At 33.6% G+C, this 19,162-nt stretch overlaps 1 protein-coding gene across 4 annotated transcripts in view; it reads left to right on the top strand.

Annotated features, from left to right (window-relative positions):
• PDE1A (phosphodiesterase 1A) overlaps positions 1-19,162 on the top strand; it is a 286,129-nt gene that overhangs the window by 183,012 nt on the left and 83,955 nt on the right. The gene's annotated exons all lie outside the window — the stretch shown is intronic.

Here is a 19,162-nt window from a genome sequence, read left to right as displayed (position 1 = left end):
AGTTGTATTTCTTTCTAGTTGTAGAGGGAGACCAAGCATGTCCGTCTAAGCCTCCATCTTGGTTGGAAGTCTGACCTAACCTATAATATTTTATTATAGGTAAGTAGGAATGGGTTTGGGAGGTGACGAAGCAGCAAAGTCAGAAAGGGAAGCTAGTATAGTAGCTAACAGAAATGTCAGAAACAAAATTTAACAACTTCTTACAAACAACATGTCGCACTCAGAGTCCATTGGTGCTATCTATTTTAGAATTCACGTTTCCTGCAAACTAGGTGCACATACCCATTCTCTGTCTCACCTATGCAGTAACTAATGCCATAGGTTGCTCTTGGGACACATATTGACTTGCTGCCCATGAAAGTCATTCTGGGTAGATTTGTCAGAATCTGTTATGCCTTATGTCCAGGGAGGATGGGTTGCATGATAGTTATAGAACAAACAAATGATGCCTCAGTAAAATACTCTAGAGTTTGTTGAAGGAATGAAAATGTGCTTAGTTTACTACAGAAAGTTCAACACACTTCATTAATGTGTTAAACAGTGCTAGCATTCTAGAGAGTAAGAGTCAGCAGTGAATAAAATTTGCAAGGATCTCTGTCTCCTTATATGATGGGAAGAACAGATAGATAAGTGAATGGCTTAGATAGATAGATAGATAGGAGTTCCTGCATGACTATTATAGATTGGGTTATCATGGAGGCCTTCTTGGAAGACATGTCACTTAAGCTGAAGTCTTAGTGGGAAAAAGGTACCAACCATGTGAAGATTATAGAAGAGCGTTCTAGGAAGAGAGAACAGCCAGTACAATGGCTCTAGGAAAGAATGTTTTTGGACTGTCAAGGAACAGAAAGAAAATCAATGTCAGTGGACCATAGTGCATAAGAAAAGTTAAGAATGGTAAAGCAAGGGCATGTTTAGGAAGGAGTCAATGTAAGCATTTTGGGTTTTAGTCAATGTAATACTGGAAGACATTGGAAAATTTAAAGCATAGGAGTGAGATGATCTAATTTATGTTACATAAAATGTCCCTATGGCTCCTGGCACAAATTGGATGGTAGGGGGACAAGTGCTGGAAGCATGGATGCCAGTAAGGGGAACTGAGGCAATGTATGGCTAGTTACTCACCATACCCATTACCTGACTTTTTGACACATAGTTGAATTGGCTTTCCCAGTCTCCTTTAAAGTAAGATATAACCATATACCTGATTTCTCCTCAATGTAAGATGAGTAGAAAGTATGAGCACCACTTTTAGTCCTCACTCATAAAGCCTTCTACATGCAACAATCTAGGCTGTTTTTCACTCCACTGGCTTGATGTGAACCCAGTAATCATGGACGTCACCTATTGAGAGTAGTGGCAACATATGAAGGAAATAGCTTAGGTCCTAAATTGTTTACCAGCCAGGAACTCACAACTTGGCTTTTTTATAAATAAAAAATAACCTTTGATTGTGTTAAGTTACTGGGTTTGGAGTTTTATCTCTTATAGTGATTATAAGGCCTAGATTCCTCAAAATAAAATTTAAAATCATGGACAATGGGGCTCTAATGGTATCTCAACCCTTCTTACCCCTACCACCTTCCTGTGTTCTTCTATATCAGCCATTTCCTTGGCTTACTTTCGGCAAACTTACAGGCTTTCCTGCAGCAGTACATGTTAGGGCTATCAGATTACTAGCTGTTTGAAAGCTGGGACCTAATTCAGTTTTACCAGGGAATAAAACAGGATATGTACTTGATCATAGTAACTTTGATTATTGCAGAATCACCTCCTTGAACTTTTAATGCCCCAGTAATCCTAAGTGACATTAGGTCTCAGATGTCATTGACATTTTGCACCATCCTTAGAACAAAATGTTAAAATGGGGTTTGATAATGTATGATCTTTTAAGAGACATGATGCTTTTCACAAGCATGTTGCCATGGAGTTCTAGCTAACCATTAACTTAATCAAAAGAATTCTCCTTTGTCTGACTTCCACTTTATCATCTTTGTAATTTTGTCAGAAAATTCCAAGTTATAATGATTATCTTCTGTGTCTTTTGTTTTGGGATCAAAACTTCAATTCCTAAGAATTTTTTTTTTTTTTCCGAGTTGGAAACGTTTTTGTTTCCTTCCAGAAAAACTTCAGATCTGTATCTTTCCTTGTTAAACTAATGGTCACTAATGATTTGTTTTGAGTTAACATTGAAATATTTTTAAAAGAGAACAGTTTTAGAAATAAAAGCAGAGGTTCAAGCTGAGCCCCATATCATTTTTTCAAATCTAAGAGTCTGTGTTGTTTATGAAGGCCACCACTGAGTTATAAAGTGTGTGTGTGTGTGTGTGTGTGTGTGTAAAACTCAGCTATCCTACATACAAAACTCACATTCTCATATTGATAAGGTAGACTCCTCAAAAGATAAGACATGAGCAATGTGTTGTATTATGCTTGAAAAGATTTGGTGGTTGAAAAGTTCCGTCAGAATCACTAAAAGCATGCCACATAGATGACCATTTACTACTAAGTATGGGATTTACCTGGCTGTACCTATGTGGATACTCAATAGATGTTCAATATTATTTACTTTGCTATTATCTTTACTAATCCTTAGGAATGGTTACATATAAAGCTGACAGTTTAAAAATTTGAGAGTAAAAAGCATGGATTTCTGAGAAATATAGACTTGTTTTATATATGCTTTTCCTACTATTCAATGGTATAGATGTAGAAAGGTTAGTTAAAAGTCAATGACTTATTGTCCTCATTTTTAAATTGAGAATATTTTATTAGGGTTTTTTGAGGAATAAAAAGTTTTATGATCTTCAAATAGATCTTAAATAGTTTATTGAATGAATAGGACTGTCAACAATAATTTAAGCCTAATATATTATGCCACAAAACATGCATTTGAAGCACATATTAATATATTTGGTTAATCATTTATAAATCACAAAAATTCAATCAAATTCTAGGTATATCCTAAGGAAATAAGGTCAGTTTTTGGACTTATGTATGTTTACAACTATACATATACACACAACTAACACAAAACTTCAATATTAGAATATAAGATATAATATGGGTATACAGGGACATCAATATTAGGAGCCTTAAGTGTGTTGTAAGTAATAATGTAACTGAGAGTTAAAATTTAGTGAGAATTGATGCTTTTGTGCTCATTTTTTTTTTGTAACCTTGAGTTAAAGTTTCTGCAAGCTGGATATAACAGTAACAAGGACATCTGTGAACCTAATGAGTTCAATGAGGTGAATTTCATCCACATAGTAAGGTTTTTTGGGGGAAGATGATTGGTAGTTGATGTCAAGCCAGGAGATTGGAGGGAAGGTTACCATCTTGACAAGTACATGTATATGTCAAGTCAATAGTTAACAATCTTGTATTGTATACTTCAAATTGGCTTAGAGGATATACAGTATTCCCTCACTTATCATGGGTATTACATTCTAGACACCCCCCCATGAAGTAGGAACTTTACATTTATTTTACACTCTTAAACCTACATAACTTTAACAACATATATATACAGTAATGCAAAATCCCACGATATAGCAAAAAAATCCATGATAAATAATTAAATATAATATTTTTTAAAATCCCACAATACAGTGAGGCCATGATAAGTGAACCACGATATAGAGAGGGACTACTATATCTTAAAATAATCCCCCTCCACACACACAAGTGATAACTATGTAGAGAACTGATGGATAAGCTATAATATTTAGCTTATTTATGGTGATGTTTTCACAATGCATATATATATCAAAACATTAAGTTGTATACCTTAAACATATAAGGTTTTATATGTCAAAGATATCTCAACAAAGATGTTTTTTAAAAAGTGTGCAGTGACTTCCTTTGACAGTGACCATCTCCTCTTGAAGCAGAGGAATAGCCTAGTAAGCATGGGTAATAGAGGAGGATTTACACAGTAGAGAATGACTGGAAGAGAGGGCTCAAGAGCAAGAGTATAATGAAGTCAAGTGAGGGCAAGGGTGATAGACAGGTTAAAGTTATAATTTAAAAATCTATGAGGTGAATGAGTTGAGTCACCAGAGTTAACTGGATGATGCTACTCCAATTTCAAAGTGAAGCTAATTGGTACTAACATCCTGTTTGCAATAGCAGCATCATTGTACTGAGTGTGACCTTGTTCCAGATGACAGAAAGTCACAGCTACTAGAGGAATGATCTAAGTGGTCAATAATAAACATACAGAACTATATTAACGTATTGGTTTCTTTTTTCAACATTTTAGTGTAAGGTTCATTTCCCTAAAATTTCTTAACTGCAGTTAATATTAAATTCAAAAACATTTAGCTGTGGTGTTAGAACCTGTAGAGTTAGACCATTTGCTTGTTCACTGCATTAAAAAATATTTTCCCTTTTTAGTCAATACTTGCTAAATCAGATTGACTGTATAAGTCTAAGCAGCCATTGAGAGAGGTACTTTAAAAAAAAAAAAAAACACTTTCACAACCTTATTTCTTTGGCCATACTGACATTTGTCACACTCCACGGATTTCTTTAGTTCTTTCTAGCTATAAAAGCACATGGTGCCTATAAAGTGCATTGAATGTGCATAGTTATTTCCTCTTTCTTAGCAGCAGTAGCATCAGCAGCAGCATCTATCTGCTCAACATCTGGCTCTTTCATGGAGCAGTTGCTTATTGGAGTTCAGATCATGTCCTTTAGTTTATATAGTTAGCATTCAGATAGGTTTCTTAATACTACTTTGCTATTTTATTGATATGATTTTAAAGTTGCATGATCATTTGTTCCACAGGCTTATTTTAAGTTGTTTCCTTGAAAAAACATTTCTTTAAAAGCAATGTTCTTTTAAATACCACTAAGAAAAAACACTTATAGCATTCTTCCGTGTGATTTTTTTCATGGGACATTTATTTTAAAACCAAGTTACATTGGAGAACCAGCATCTGTGTTATAGAACTTGAGAGAGTATCACACCTTCAAGTGAAATTGCTAAAGTGATGAAGACAGAAAATCAGTGCTAAAATTAACAAGGAAAATGACTCATGTATTTTAGAGTACATAGACTCCATTAGAATATGTCTCTTTGAGCCTTTATGGTTATAGTCATGAGGGTGAATAGGACTAATGAAGTGGAAAAACTATGGAACTGCATAAAAATCAAGAAACAGTTTCCAGTTTCTAGGTCAAACTTGATTCTGCCTACTCTCTAAATGAACTTTCAGCTATAATTCATTGTTCTTTGTATCCTCAGCCAATCTTTCTGCCTGCCCCCAAAGATAGATTATCTTCTATCAGCGAAGAATGCTCTACAATTTTGTTCAGTACTGAATGGATAATAGCCATTTGCACCAACCCTGTAGGTTTCCTGCATCATTATTGTCATTTTTTTTCAGTTATAGAGCTACTTCATCAAAAAGAAGTTTTCATCTTAGCAGTACCTTATATATTTTTGGTAATTTAGGCAGAAATAAATACATAAAATTCTTATTTTCAAATAAAGATTGTGGATTGACACATATGTTTATTTTTTCCCACTTGAGACCTTCCCTAAAATGATAGAAGAGTAAAATTTTATAAACCCACAAAAACAAAGAGAGAAAAAAAGAGAAGGCAATAAAAAAATAGGATACTTTAATGAATTTTTGAAATATGTAAATGGGAGGAATAGTGGTAATTGTCATAGCATAATAGTGACCAAGCACACAACTTCCCTTAGAGAAGAAATGAAGTTTTCAAATTTTGAGAGAAAATGCTACGTAATATAGAATACTCTGTCAAACTATCAATCAAATGGGATGACACAACAAATATTTTTAGCATTTGGAAACTCAAAGATCTATGTCACATGCACACCTTCTTGGGAACTACTGGAGAATGTGGGATTTTTTTTTTTTCTTCAGCAAAATGGGGAAATGCAGAAAAGAGGAAGCCATAGATTCCATAAGGGAATGTGACAATGGAGGTCTCAGAATGACAGCTGTGGTTTAGATTTGAGGAGCAACTCATCCGTATTTGAGATAGAAGATAAAAATCTCTGAGACACAGGTCTCCGGAGTAAAAGAAAATTAATATGAAGCAGATGTGTGGGATTTGGGGGGAAATATAGAATAGAGAGAAAATATGGTAGAAAAAAATGAGATAATAACTTAAGAAATTTTCTTTAAATCTAGGAATGGAAATACAATATTCATACATGACTTGGCTATGTAATGAGCATTATGTACATAATCATAAAAAATGTGAACCTTGATTATTGGAAAGTTGTAAGGATAGAACACTAGTGATAATTTGGGGTAAGGTAAAATGGTTAGTCAGATATGTAAAACACATAAATCCTCATCTGCCATAACATGAAACCAAGAGGTAATACCCAATATCATTAAATCAATAAATAGCAGAATAAGTATAGCATTTTAAAATCTGGAGGAAAAATCTCAGAGAAAAACAGACAAAATATTTTAGAGTACAGTAGATGTTTCTGGTGAAGAGAACACAGAGTGGACCTGGGTGGGTAAAGAAACTGCTAATTTTTATAAAAAAGATTTCAGATACATATATATGTAATTATGTGTTATAAAATTACACATTTATATATTAAATATTGGTATTTGATTTTGTGCATGGTTTACACCGATAAAGCATTTTAAAAGAGAGAAAATAAGGAAGAAAAAGAAAAAAAACCTTCTATTTTAGATCTTACAAAATTCTTCTCCTTAAAACAGATATTATAAAAACATTCTATAACTTCTGAATTCATTATGGAAAAGAGAAAAGCGGGATGCTTTAAAAGTTGGGTCCCTGAATGTATAGTCTACAATAAAGATTACTCTTCCCAGCAAGCAAAACTACTCTGTTTTGATTGGTCATTGGCTCCCCAGGGCATCAATCCTAAAAATCACTAATAGCCAGTGGGTCTTTGACTTTGATATATGGTTATTGCTCTTTAATTCTGTGAATGTAAAAAAAGAGTAATTTCTATAATGTGAGGTTATTCTGGGAGCTGAAAAACAGTCATAACTGTTAAACCCAAAGGGCCAAGAACTTTAAACAAATGAGGAAGCAAAGTGAGAATAACCTTTTTACCTTACTATAGTATATTTTAGAGATGCTTCTAGTTTGATGATGTCGCCATGCCTTGTGAGTTTCTATATATTACAATGATTCAGGTTGTACCCACTCATTACAGAATTACAGAATGGTATTTTTCTCTTACTGCAGACTGTTGTCAAAAATCTGATCATCCTCTGCCTATTACAGTGAACATTCATTGCTTATTACAAATATAATATACATAATAAATATAAATATGATTTATACAATTAAAAAATAAAATCTACTTTTTAGGAATCTTGCCTAGGGTATCCATTTCATTAATATTGGTTATTGTTTAATAGAAGATAATTTACGGAGCGTGTCTAAGAAACTATAAAAAGTATCTGTTTGCCAATATAAGTGGTCTGAGTTTGGAAAAAACGATAAAGTGGAACCTTGGAATTGCAACTTCATTACTGATGCTCTTGTTCTTACTACTCTGCACAAATATGTTTAAACTGTGTTTGGCTTACTTTAAAAAAGTTAAAAAACAATTTCAAGCCTCCTTAGGTTGGTCAATTCTACCAGGTTTTTCTACCCCCCCACCCCCCAAATTAATCATTGCCTAGCTACTATAGAGAATATGGTTGAACTCTCTTTGGAATGTCAAGCAAATACTGACATCTGAATCTGCTCTTATGTTTGTATCAGCATGAATTACTATTTCATTTTGGTTTTTAGCATTGACAAGTATCTGTATGATCTTAAAGTATTGTTCATTATACATAAAAAATTTTTCCACTTACTAAACTATGCATATTCTAATTTGACTTTTACAGCACAATTTGATATACTATTCCTCTTCTCTGAATTTGCAAAAAACAAAAAATAATAAATTTAGCCATCATATTTTCCTCTACTTTCATATTGTATATTATTTTCCTTTCACTTCCTTACATATTATATGTTTCTCTTTGTGTGTCTACCTCAAATCTGAAACATATATGGTTATTTTTGGTCAGTTTAGTTCATGAACATGGAACATGTGATGAACAGGTGTATAGTTAATTTAATTATCATGTGTCATTTTCTTTCTCTGGGCTTCACTATATGTCTAAAAGAGCCTAGAACAACTGGAGGTCAACATAACCATCAACTCATGATAGGAACACTTTGTACCCTTCCAAAGTCTTTCTTTGCTTCCACTTTAAGATGAATTTTGACATCTTGTTATTTTTCAGCTATTTAAATTTGTCGTGGTCTGTGATTCCAAAACTACCAAATAAAAGGCCTGACTTCTAAGTTAAATCACTTGTCTTGTGAGCAATATATTGGACATTCTACTTTAATAGGTTGTCATTAAAATTCTTTTTATTATTACTAAAAGAGCAGTCAATTTCCCAGAAGTAAATAATCTCAGTGGTTTAGTTCTTTTTTAGTTCTTTCCTTTATAGCATGTTCCAAATAATATGCTTTTACTATTTCTTGATTTATTAATTTCAGACTTTATTAATTGCCATTCATATTGATAACAGAGGAAATAGCTCTCCATTAACTTCACCAATTTCTTTATTCTCATCTTTCAAAACAGTTATACCTTATTTTTTCAGTCACTATTGTTTATTGCATTATTATTTGTAAATATTATTCATTTGCCAATTAGTGTCAATCAAATAACTTTCCTATCTTATATAACTTTTCTTCCTCCTTGATTTAATAATTCTTGTATTTTGAATTATGTTTTGTAATTTTATGAATGCTCAACTGGTCTGTCAAAGCTAAGCTCCAAGTATCTTAGTTCCACTGTTCATCAGCTCAATTTCTTCCACTAGAGACTTCCCTTTACTTTCTTTCCTTTGCACTCCTTCAATCTAGACTGGTTAATTCTAGGATGAGAACGTGTCTCATTGCAAGACTTCCCTTCTTCACTTATGTGTATTAGATTTTTCGTTATGTTGTTGTTTTGGTCAAAGCCATCTCCCAGTGGTTCCTGAGAAAGAATGTGTGGAAAGTCAAATTTTTGGTCATGAACATATGAAAATGCCTTTGTGCTTTTTTTCAAACTTGATTGATGGTTTGAATGACTATACACTTCTAGGTTGACCCCAGAACCAGCTAAATAATGTACAGGGCCCAATACAAAATGAAAATATTGGGGTTTCTTGTTGAAAGAATTTCAGGATGGTGACTGCAGAACACTAAACCAAGGGTGGGATCATTCTAAGCACAAGGTCCTGTGTGACTACGAAATTACAGGCCCATGAAACTGATCCTGCTGGGCTCTTTCAAAGCGAGGTTCTTAGTTCTGGGAATCTGATATTTCTTTGACAATTTCGTCTATTCCCAATGCCTAGAACTTTAGTTAGCTGAATATTAGATATCCTGAACTAGACTTTGAATTTTCTTATCATTATTATTCTATTATTCATCTTGCTGTCTTTTTGTTCACTTTATGGGATATAGGACTTTTTCCTCTACCCCTTCTGTTTACATTTTATGGAAATCATTAGTGCTCTTTCATCACCATTTATCACATTTTAAACAGTAGCACTATGTTCTTATATGAATCTCTTATCTTTCTTGGTTAAAAAAATTTTTTTCCCTTGATCTTTGTGTTTTAGTATCTTCCAAGTTTCTTTATTTTGCTATATTAGCTATGTCTTTTGTGTTGGAGGTTTTCCTTCAATGCTTATTCACTGTTGACAGGCCATTAATATTAAAGAGTATGGCTCTGAAAAGGGTTTAGAATCTCTGTGCATAGGTGGTGCTTGTCACCTGCTGGGCTTCACCTAAGGGTGAGCAAGCTGTGAACTGTTTGTTTCCAAAACGTCATTTCTCTGGAGCTTTTCAGTCTCTCCTGTCAGTAAATTCAATAAATAGGTGGGAGGAAGGAATCTGGGGTATCATCACCCAACACGCTGACTTTCGTTTAATTGGGAAAGGCGTTTGAAAGCCCTTAAAAGATTCTCAGCCTCCTGAATTATAAGATCTTTGGTGTCCCTGTCTCCTGAGCTGTTCTGAGGTTGTGTGGAGATTGTCTTGCTCTCTCTGTAATCACCCTTGGAAAGCACTTTGGTTTATTTCCTTTGCTTGGTATCTGCTAAGTCAGTTACCATATCTCACTGTTTAATTTTTCCAAAAATCTGTTGTAAACTTTTCTCTGCTATTGTCTTCTTTCCTGTTTGTTCTTCTTATAGCTCTTTTATCTTGTTAATAACATTTCAGGGGTGAATACTTATAAAGACATTTTTTTAATCCACCAGGCTTAAATGCAAGCCACAAATCTCTTCTTTGTCATTTCTTTTTTTCTTAATTTAAAAAATTATGCCACACATTTTTGAGATGACCCACATCAGCTAACTGCCATTGATACCCATGTCAGGAATCAGGTCATCTGGTGTGAAAGTGACCCTTAGAGCCACGATCTCTTGAATTTCCTATGAAGCAGCTTATCCTAAGCATTTCGTGCAGTTTCTGTGAGCCAGAGCTCAAGTTAATGAGGATCGCTACAGAAAAGTGAAAGTAGCTCTCCAGTCTGTGTGTTGCTCCTCTGTGAATACCAGAAAAGGGTGAATGTAAATAGAGCGAGCCCCCGCTGTCATTCTAGCCCTGTCTCTACAGTCTTTTCAGCACCCACATAAGACCATAGTGAAAGTCTCAGGTATGAGGGGGCAGCATTGTAGGAGGTGTGATAGAAGTCAGGGAAAGAAGATGACACAATCAAAATGGGTAACTTGAGGAGCAATTAATAAAGGGAGTGTTTACAATTGTGGGATGAGTGTAGGGAACCACCAGGATAATACAACTTCTGGGCTAGTAACATGGGGCTCCAGGCAGGTGCAATCCCTGATGAGAGAGAGACACAGAGGGATACTAAAAGAGATGTCAGGCAAAGGCTGCCTGACAAGTGACCTTCAGTGGGGAAGGAGAGTGACCCTCCAAGGAGAAGAGGAGAATTGTACAATGACTTCATTCTTCTCTGTCTCTGTCTCCTGCTGATGCTCCCCATGTGGAACCCAACTGGATGCCTGAGGTAGCCTCTACGTTTCCCCTCCCAGTGCAAGGGGCAGCACAGAGACCAGCAGAGTGGATCTAAAGAGACAAGTGAAAGATACTTAGCATGGAGTGGCTACCTGAGCTTAGCGCTAAGTATTTGTTTTCAAAGGTCAAAGTCTAATGAACGTCGTAAACTGTTCTTCAGTGGATCTGCTATGTGTGCACCCTATCCCCAACCTTTCTTCTCTGATTTCAATAAATACCCTTCTGGTAGGTGAAGGTTACTATTTTTCTTCATCAAAACACATATATTTAAATTTATATATAAAACAATATATTTATAAATATATCTAAGTCTATTATATACCGTGTATCTAAATGTGTTTAATATATGTGTATTTTAAAATATAATATACATATTTATTTAAATATATAACCTTTTAAAAAAAATCCTTGAGTCCACATAGCCCATAGTATTTCAGAGGGGTAACAGTAACTGGAGACAAATGAAGAGTTCCCTTTTAAGAGTCAATATGTTCTTTTGCCTCCAAGGAGGAAAACGATTGATTTTGAAAGCATTTCTAATTATCTGAATGTTTGTATCTCTGTACTTAAAAGGAATACTTCAATGACCTGGGAATTATGCAATGCCCAGTTCTGTAATAAAAAGTTTACTCTTCAAGTAAAGTGATAGTTTACCTCAACTTTGAATTAGGGAGAAATGAGAGAATATTCTTTTGTACTTAAAAAATACTTTTCCATTATATATTCTTTATCTCAGTGAGATTATTTTGCTTCTTTAAATGTCAAATGTAAATCTATATCAAAGGATAATAATATTTGCCTTACTATTGTTCCAGTTTTTTAATGATACCAATTGTTTTGGGAACTATTTATCCCATAAAATAAAACTGCCATTTGAACCAGGGATTCCGCTGCTAGGATTATACCCGAAAAATCCTAAAACCCTAATTCAAAAAAACTTATGCACCCCTATGTTCATAGCAGCCCTGTTTACAATAGCTAAGTGCTGGAAACAGCCTAAATGCCCATCTGTAGATGAGTGGGTCAAAAAACTGTGGTACATTTACACAATGGAATACTATGCAGCAGAGAGAAAGAAGGAACTCCTGCCATTTGTGACAACATGGATGGAACTAGAGAGAATTATGCTTAGTGAAATAAGCCAGGCAAAGAAAGCAAAATACCATATGATATCACGTAATACAGGAAACTAAATAACAACACAAACAAAAGAACTAAATAGAACAAAGAGCAGAATAGCAGTCAATAGGGGGAAGGGGGTGGGGGTATGGGGGAGGTAGAGAAGGGGGATAAGTAAGGGAAGGGTCTAGTCAAGGAACGTGTATAAATGACTCATGGACGTGGACAACGGGGAGGGATATGATTGCGGGAGAAGGGGTGGGATGGGTGGGGGGGAGCAATGGGGGAAAATGGGACAACTGTAATTGAAAAACCAAAAAAATAAAAGAAAAAAAATAAAAATAAAATCTTAAATTTAGTTCCATGAAAAAAAAAAAGGAGCTTTGCAATGATAACATTTGCCCATGTGAAAGAAAAATATTTTTAAAAGACTGTAAATCTATAAGCTTGGATTCTTAAAATAAGGTTAGGATTTAATTTCCTAAGAATTGACTTGCAGAGTAGATATGACGATTTCACTATTTAATCACTTCTTATCTTTTTTTATCATGCTAGGATCAGAGGCAAGCAGAACTTACTGAAAATGACATAGCTTCTTGTTCTGAATGTCCCCATTAGTGTTTTTGTGCACTTCTATGTATGGCCATATTTTAATGCTAATATCTGCTATAGATATTCTTTTAGCTTTACTTCTTCTATTTTTATTACAGCATTCTGACAATCATACCTTCTTATTTTTTAAGTATATTTTATTGATTATATTGTTACAATAGATCCAATTTTTTCCCCTTTTTATTTTTTAATTTCAATCACATCATAAATGGGAACATTAATAGGAATATAATGTTTATCAATCCTCCTTTAAATTTCACTTTTAATTTATTTGTTTTCATGGTTTGTGGCATTACAGATAACCTTGAAATTTTATATCTTGGAATTAATAGACATGCATAGACATATGAGACTTTTCAGTATGAGAATATTCTTAGTTATGTAGGTGGTCTTTTTGCAAGATTCGGTCATGTAGCAATATCTTAGAAGGTAACTTTGGAGTATTTGCAGTACTTGATTATGAAAACTGCATCATCTTATATTGAGTATTTTTTCATTTGAAAAGTGGCAGTTCTATATTTGGATAAAAAGTACTCAATCATTTTCTACAGCTAAGTACTCTTTGTTCAAAGGTGGAAATTATTTCTCTTCTGCAACTGCTTGATCGAATTACAGAACCAATCATTTATTTTCAAAACTAGTGTTTCTATTTTCACTTCTGTATTTTTAAAGTGTTCTTATCATTAGAAGGGAAGGAAGTCCCTCTAAAAAGCTAAGAAGATCAAAGAATGTTCTGTTCTTAATATTCAGGCTGATTTTAAAGTTCTTATGAATTATCAAGGAATAGTGTCATTTTCTTTGAGAAAAAATCATTAAAAGTTTAAACCTTCAGATTTTTTCATGTCTTTGGTAGTATATATTAGAATTTTAAATATTTTAATAAAATTGATTAAAAATAAGGATATATGTAACAGAAGCATCTATTTAGCATATATCTCTTTTCTAGCTCAAATTAATGATTACACATTTCAGTCTGTAATTTATAATTTGATACATTTGGACATATATACATACCTATGAAACCTCCCCACATTCAAGAAAATTAACATTTCCATTACCTTCAAAATTTCCTGAAGCTCCTTTGTGATCCCTCCCTTGTCCTTCTCCCTGATGCCCTCCTCTCCTATTCCTAGGCAACCAGGGATCTGCTTCCTGTCACTACAGATAGTTTGCATTTTCTAAAATTTTATATAAATGGAGTCATACAGTATGAACATATCTTATTTCACTCAGTGTAATTATTTAAGATTCACTCATGTCATTGTGTATCAATGTTTTACTCATTTTACTGCTTAGTACAACTTCTTGGGATGGCTATGCCCTAGTTTTTTCACTTACTTGTTGATGAACATTTGGGGTGTTTCCAATTTGGGGCTGCTATGAACAAGTCTTTGTAAGGATATATATTCCTCTTTCTCTCCACTGAAGAATAAAATAGTTGAGTCATGCATTAGATAAATGTTTAGCTTTTTAAGGAACTGTTTCCAAAGTGATTGTACCTATTAACACTCCCGATAACAGTGTACAATAGTTCCAGTTTCTTCACATCCTTGCCAATATTTGATATGATCAGTTATTTTAATTTTAACCATTCTAATAGTTATTTGATTGTATCACATCCTTATCAGAATTCCAATTTTTTAATAATAACTTTGAACATCTTTTTAATGTTTGCCATGAATGTATCATTTTCGTATAGCGTCTGTTCAAATTGTTTTCAGATTTTTGTATTAGGTTATATGTCTTGCTAATTAATGAGTTTTACAAGTTTTTATGTGTTTTGGATACAAATTCTTAATCAGATGTATGATTTGGAAATATTTTTTCCTAGTTTGTGGTTTGTCTTTTCATTCTTTAAGTAATGTTTTCAAAGAACAGAGGATCTTAATATTGATTAGGTTCTTTTTTTTTTTTTTTCATAGTACTTCAGGTGTTGTATCTAAATTATCTTCTACTCAGATCACAAAGATTTTCTCCTATGTTTTCTTCTAGGTTTGTAGTTTTGGGATATATGTTTATATTTGTGATGCATGTATGAATTAAAGTTACTTTTATACATAGATATTTCTGTTGATCTAGCACTGTTTGTTTTAAAGACTGTTCTTTTCCCACTAAATTGTTTTTGCAACTTTTTTCAAAACCAACTGACTATATATTTGCAGTTCTCTTCCTAGACTCTATGTTCTGTTCCATTGACATACTTGCCTGTCTTGGTGCTAATAATTCAGCATATTATGCTATTTTACTGTACTGAATACTGTAGTTTTAAAATAAATATTTAAATCTTATAAGTCTTAAAGTAATATATGTACATTCCAGAATTTTTTTCTTTTTGTTAAATTTGTTTTGACCATTGTAGGTCTGTTACATTTCTATACGAATTTAGAATCAGCATGTCAATATGTACAACAAAAAGCAACCTGGGATATTTATTGGTATTGCATTGTATCTATTGATCAATTTGGGGAAAAATAATATGTCAACAATGTCTTTCAATCTATAAACATGGTTTATCTATCCATTTATTTTGATCTACTTTAATTTCTTTTAGCTATGATACATATTTTTGAGTAGCACTTGCATATTTTCTCAGATTTGTGTCTATTGTAATTGATATTGCTTTTTATTTTAGTTTCAGATTTTCTATTTTTATCATATAGAAATGATGTTGATTTTTATGTAGTTTTTATGTATGTTTTTCTGTATTGCAAACTTGTTAAAAGCATTTTCTATTCCTAGTAACTTTTTGGTGTATTTCATTAGATTTTTTACTTAGACAATCATGGTGTCCGTGAACAAAGACTGTTTTACTACTGCTTTCCAATTTAGATGTCTTTTATTTTTGCCTTAATGCATGGGCTAAAAGATCCAGTACAATGATAAATATGTTCAGAGAAAAGCATTCAGTCATTTAACATTGCTTATGGCATTAGCTATAGGATTTTGTGACCTTTATCAGGTGAGGATCGTTCACCTCTATTTCTAATATACTTAGAGTCTCAATTAGCATTTGATGTTGGATTTTTTCAGATGCTTTTTAAGTATTTTTTGAGATGATCATATGGCTTTTCTTAGTCTCTTAATATAATAAATTATATTGCTTAGCATTTTAGTCTTACAAAAACCTTGCATTCCTGGGATAAATCTGTTTTATGATATACTCTTCTTTTCTAAATGGGTAGATTTTATTTCCTAAAATGTTAAGGATTTTTTATATTTATGTTCATGAGGTATATCGTAGATAGGTTCCTTCTTCTCTGTCTCCCCTTGCCCCTACCCCCTCCTCCTTCTCCTCCTTCTTCTTGTAATGTTTCCATCTGTTTTGTTATAATGGTAATTTTGACCTCCTAGAATTGAAATGGGATTAATTTTCTGAAAACTTTGTAGAGAATAGGTATTATTACTTCCTCAAATGTTCATCAGAATTCACTAATAAAGTTGTCTGGGCCTGAAGGTTTTTTAATGTGAAAGTTTTTAACTATAAATTCAGTTTATTTATTTATTTATTTTTATAATTTCTTTTATTTTTTGGTTTTTCAATTACAGTTGTCCCATTTACCCCATTGCTCCACCCACCCAGCCCATCCCCTCTCCCACAATCATATCCCTCCCCGTTGTCCATGTCCATGAGTCATTTATACACGTTCCTTGATTAGACCCTTCCCTTACTTATCCCCCTTCGCTCCCTCCCCCCTCCCTCCTACTGACTACTATTCTAGTCTTTGCCTATTTAGTTCGTTTGTTTGTGTTGCTCTTTAATTTCCTGTATTAGGTATTTCTTTTTAAAATTTGAAAGCTTGTGTCTTTTAAGGAACTTTTCCATATTATCAGAGTAGTGAAATGTATTGGATTAATGTTTATTTTATTGTGTTTTAATAATAACTGTTTTCACATCCTTGCCTACTACTTCTATTTTTTAAACCATATTTGGGTCAATTTCAACTCATTGTTATTTGTCCTTACATGGATTATTTTTCTGTTCTCGCTTGCTTCATAATTATTTTATTGAATGAGAAATCGATTAGGAAAACATCATGTACAAAAATTAAAATTATAATGGAAGTCAGAGAAATTTCAGTTTTGATAGTGAGGAATTAATGAAGTATGTTTTAGTTTCTATGTAAGGAGAGATCACAATGGATGGGAATCTCAAAAGGCTTATGATTAGGTGACATCCCAGATATGATTAGTAATTAAACATGATTCAGACAATCAAAGATGAAATGTGAGAGAAAGAAGAGCTTGTATCTAGGATAATGTGACAGTCTTTGCGGTACAGTGACTAAATCAATTTGCATGGGAATTAGGGTGTGTATAAAAGAAGTAATAGGAAATATACATTTCAACATTTAACCAGATTATTTGCATATGTCATGGCACCCCCTGAGGCTGCAAATATCTTAAAGACAGGTACTATGGTGCACAAACAGGTGCCCATGCATTATATTTGTATATGTGTGTATACATGTGTGTGTCTTTATGTATTCTTATATGTATGCATATATATAGTTTTACACAACCCCAGGGACAGAAGTAAGTGCTAAATAAGTATTTATTTAACTGACTTGGGTTTTGAACCCCTGTTTGGCAATATTATCTACTTTTAATTAGCTGCTCTATGCTGTTTGATAGAATGGCTGTTAACTTGTTTTGTTACCAAGCCGAGTAGCCAATGGATTCTCCATCTACAGGTTGATGGGTCAGACACTGCTCAGGTTAGAACAGCAAGTACATATACTTAACCTAAGCTTCAGAAACCAGAAGAACATACTTAGACCTGGTATTAAGAACATTGGTATTAAGAACACTGTTTTTCATTCAGCCTGCCTACTCTAATGACTGAAATCAAAGTATTATTTAAAATAATTTTTACTGAATTAAGGGAACTTGTTTATTTTAGGCACATGACTCTGTAAAACCTTTGGTTCTGAAAATTTGCCCACAGGCTAGCTTTGGAATTAGGTAAATAGTCAATAGTTATCTTCTTAAAGAAATTAAAATTTTGTGCAGGTATATGCAATAAAGACTTAATGCTTGGGAACCCACCAGTTTAGACTATATGATCATTTAAAAATGATTCATGAAGATATTTTGGCCTTGTATTACCTATAAAAGAAGTGAAATAACAGCTTAAGTAAGATTGTTGGTGATTATTATATGCATATATTGATTTAAAATAAATTCATTATTGAAATGATAATTATATAAATTATTCCATTAACCTGGTATCATAATTATAAGTAATCTTTTTGCAATACAGAAGTTTTCCTTTTTATGTAAATAGAAATAGATACTCCCTAAAGGAAACCTGGTACATATAGCAAAGAGAATAAAGAAGTTTTAGTAGCCCCCAAATATATATTTCCTTCCAGTCATTTTGAGTTGACAGAGTGAGCTGAGGGGGGTGTGTGTGCACACATGCAGACATGCTTGCTTATGTGTGAACGCATGTGTTTGAGTGTTCATGGTTTTACAGAGTTGTAATTATACCTTAACTAGATTTTCTAATTGGATGGTAAAACCTTTTCAGAGTATTTTTTCAGAGCAATCTTGTGTCAGATTATAGCTTTATACTCCTATTAAGATATAGCAATTCATAATATTTGTTTTAAGCCATATAAAGATGCTTCTGTAAAAGGTCATGTCCATTGTGCAAGTATTAGGGCCTCTGCCATCACAGGTGTCATCAGGTGTGATCTGCTGATCTGGTGAGGACCTGAGGGTTTCCCTGAGAACACCTGCACATTGTCATGAGTTAGGAAGTACATTTGCAGGTAGTTTTCCAGGGGTGTCCCCTCTCATTTATGTCAAAATTCCTCTTTTCTTGAGTTCTTTATTTTGAGTCACTTCTGATTCCTTTGATTTATCAAATATGGACAACAATGTGGTGATTATGTTGGGGAAGGGGTGGGTAGAGGCGGAAGTGAGTATTGGGCAATAAAGGATGATGGAAAAATAAAATAAAAATATAATTAAAAAGAGGTTGGGTTCAGCTGCATATTTAAGAAATCTCAAAGTAATATTGGCTTAAACACAGCATTTTTTTCTCTCATAGGAGATAAGTACAGAGATAGGTGACTCCATTCAGGTGGATTCAGCATAGGACCCAGGCCACCTCCATCTTCCTTCCCTGTCATTCTTAGTGGGAGGTTTTCTTCTGCCATGTCACTTTATGATCCCAGATGGCTGATGATCATTGAGACAGTTCTACTGCATTCCATCCAGTAAGAAACAGGCCAGCTGAGTTAGCCCTCCTCCAAAGTATTATTCTGAAACTGTTAACAACCTCCATTTATCCCTTTTGGCCAGAATGCAGTCTCGGGGCATAGCTAGCTTCAAGAGAGCCTGGAAAATGTGG

Source organism: Furipterus horrens, unplaced genomic scaffold, assembly GCF_987537825.1.
Source record: "Furipterus horrens unplaced genomic scaffold, mFurHor1.1.pri manual_scaffold_1, whole genome shotgun sequence".
NCBI classification, from domain to species: Eukaryota; Metazoa; Chordata; class Mammalia; order Chiroptera; family Furipteridae; genus Furipterus; species Furipterus horrens.
The sequence above is the reverse complement of the archived record's forward strand: the minus strand, read 5'-3'. Positions and strand labels throughout refer to the sequence as shown.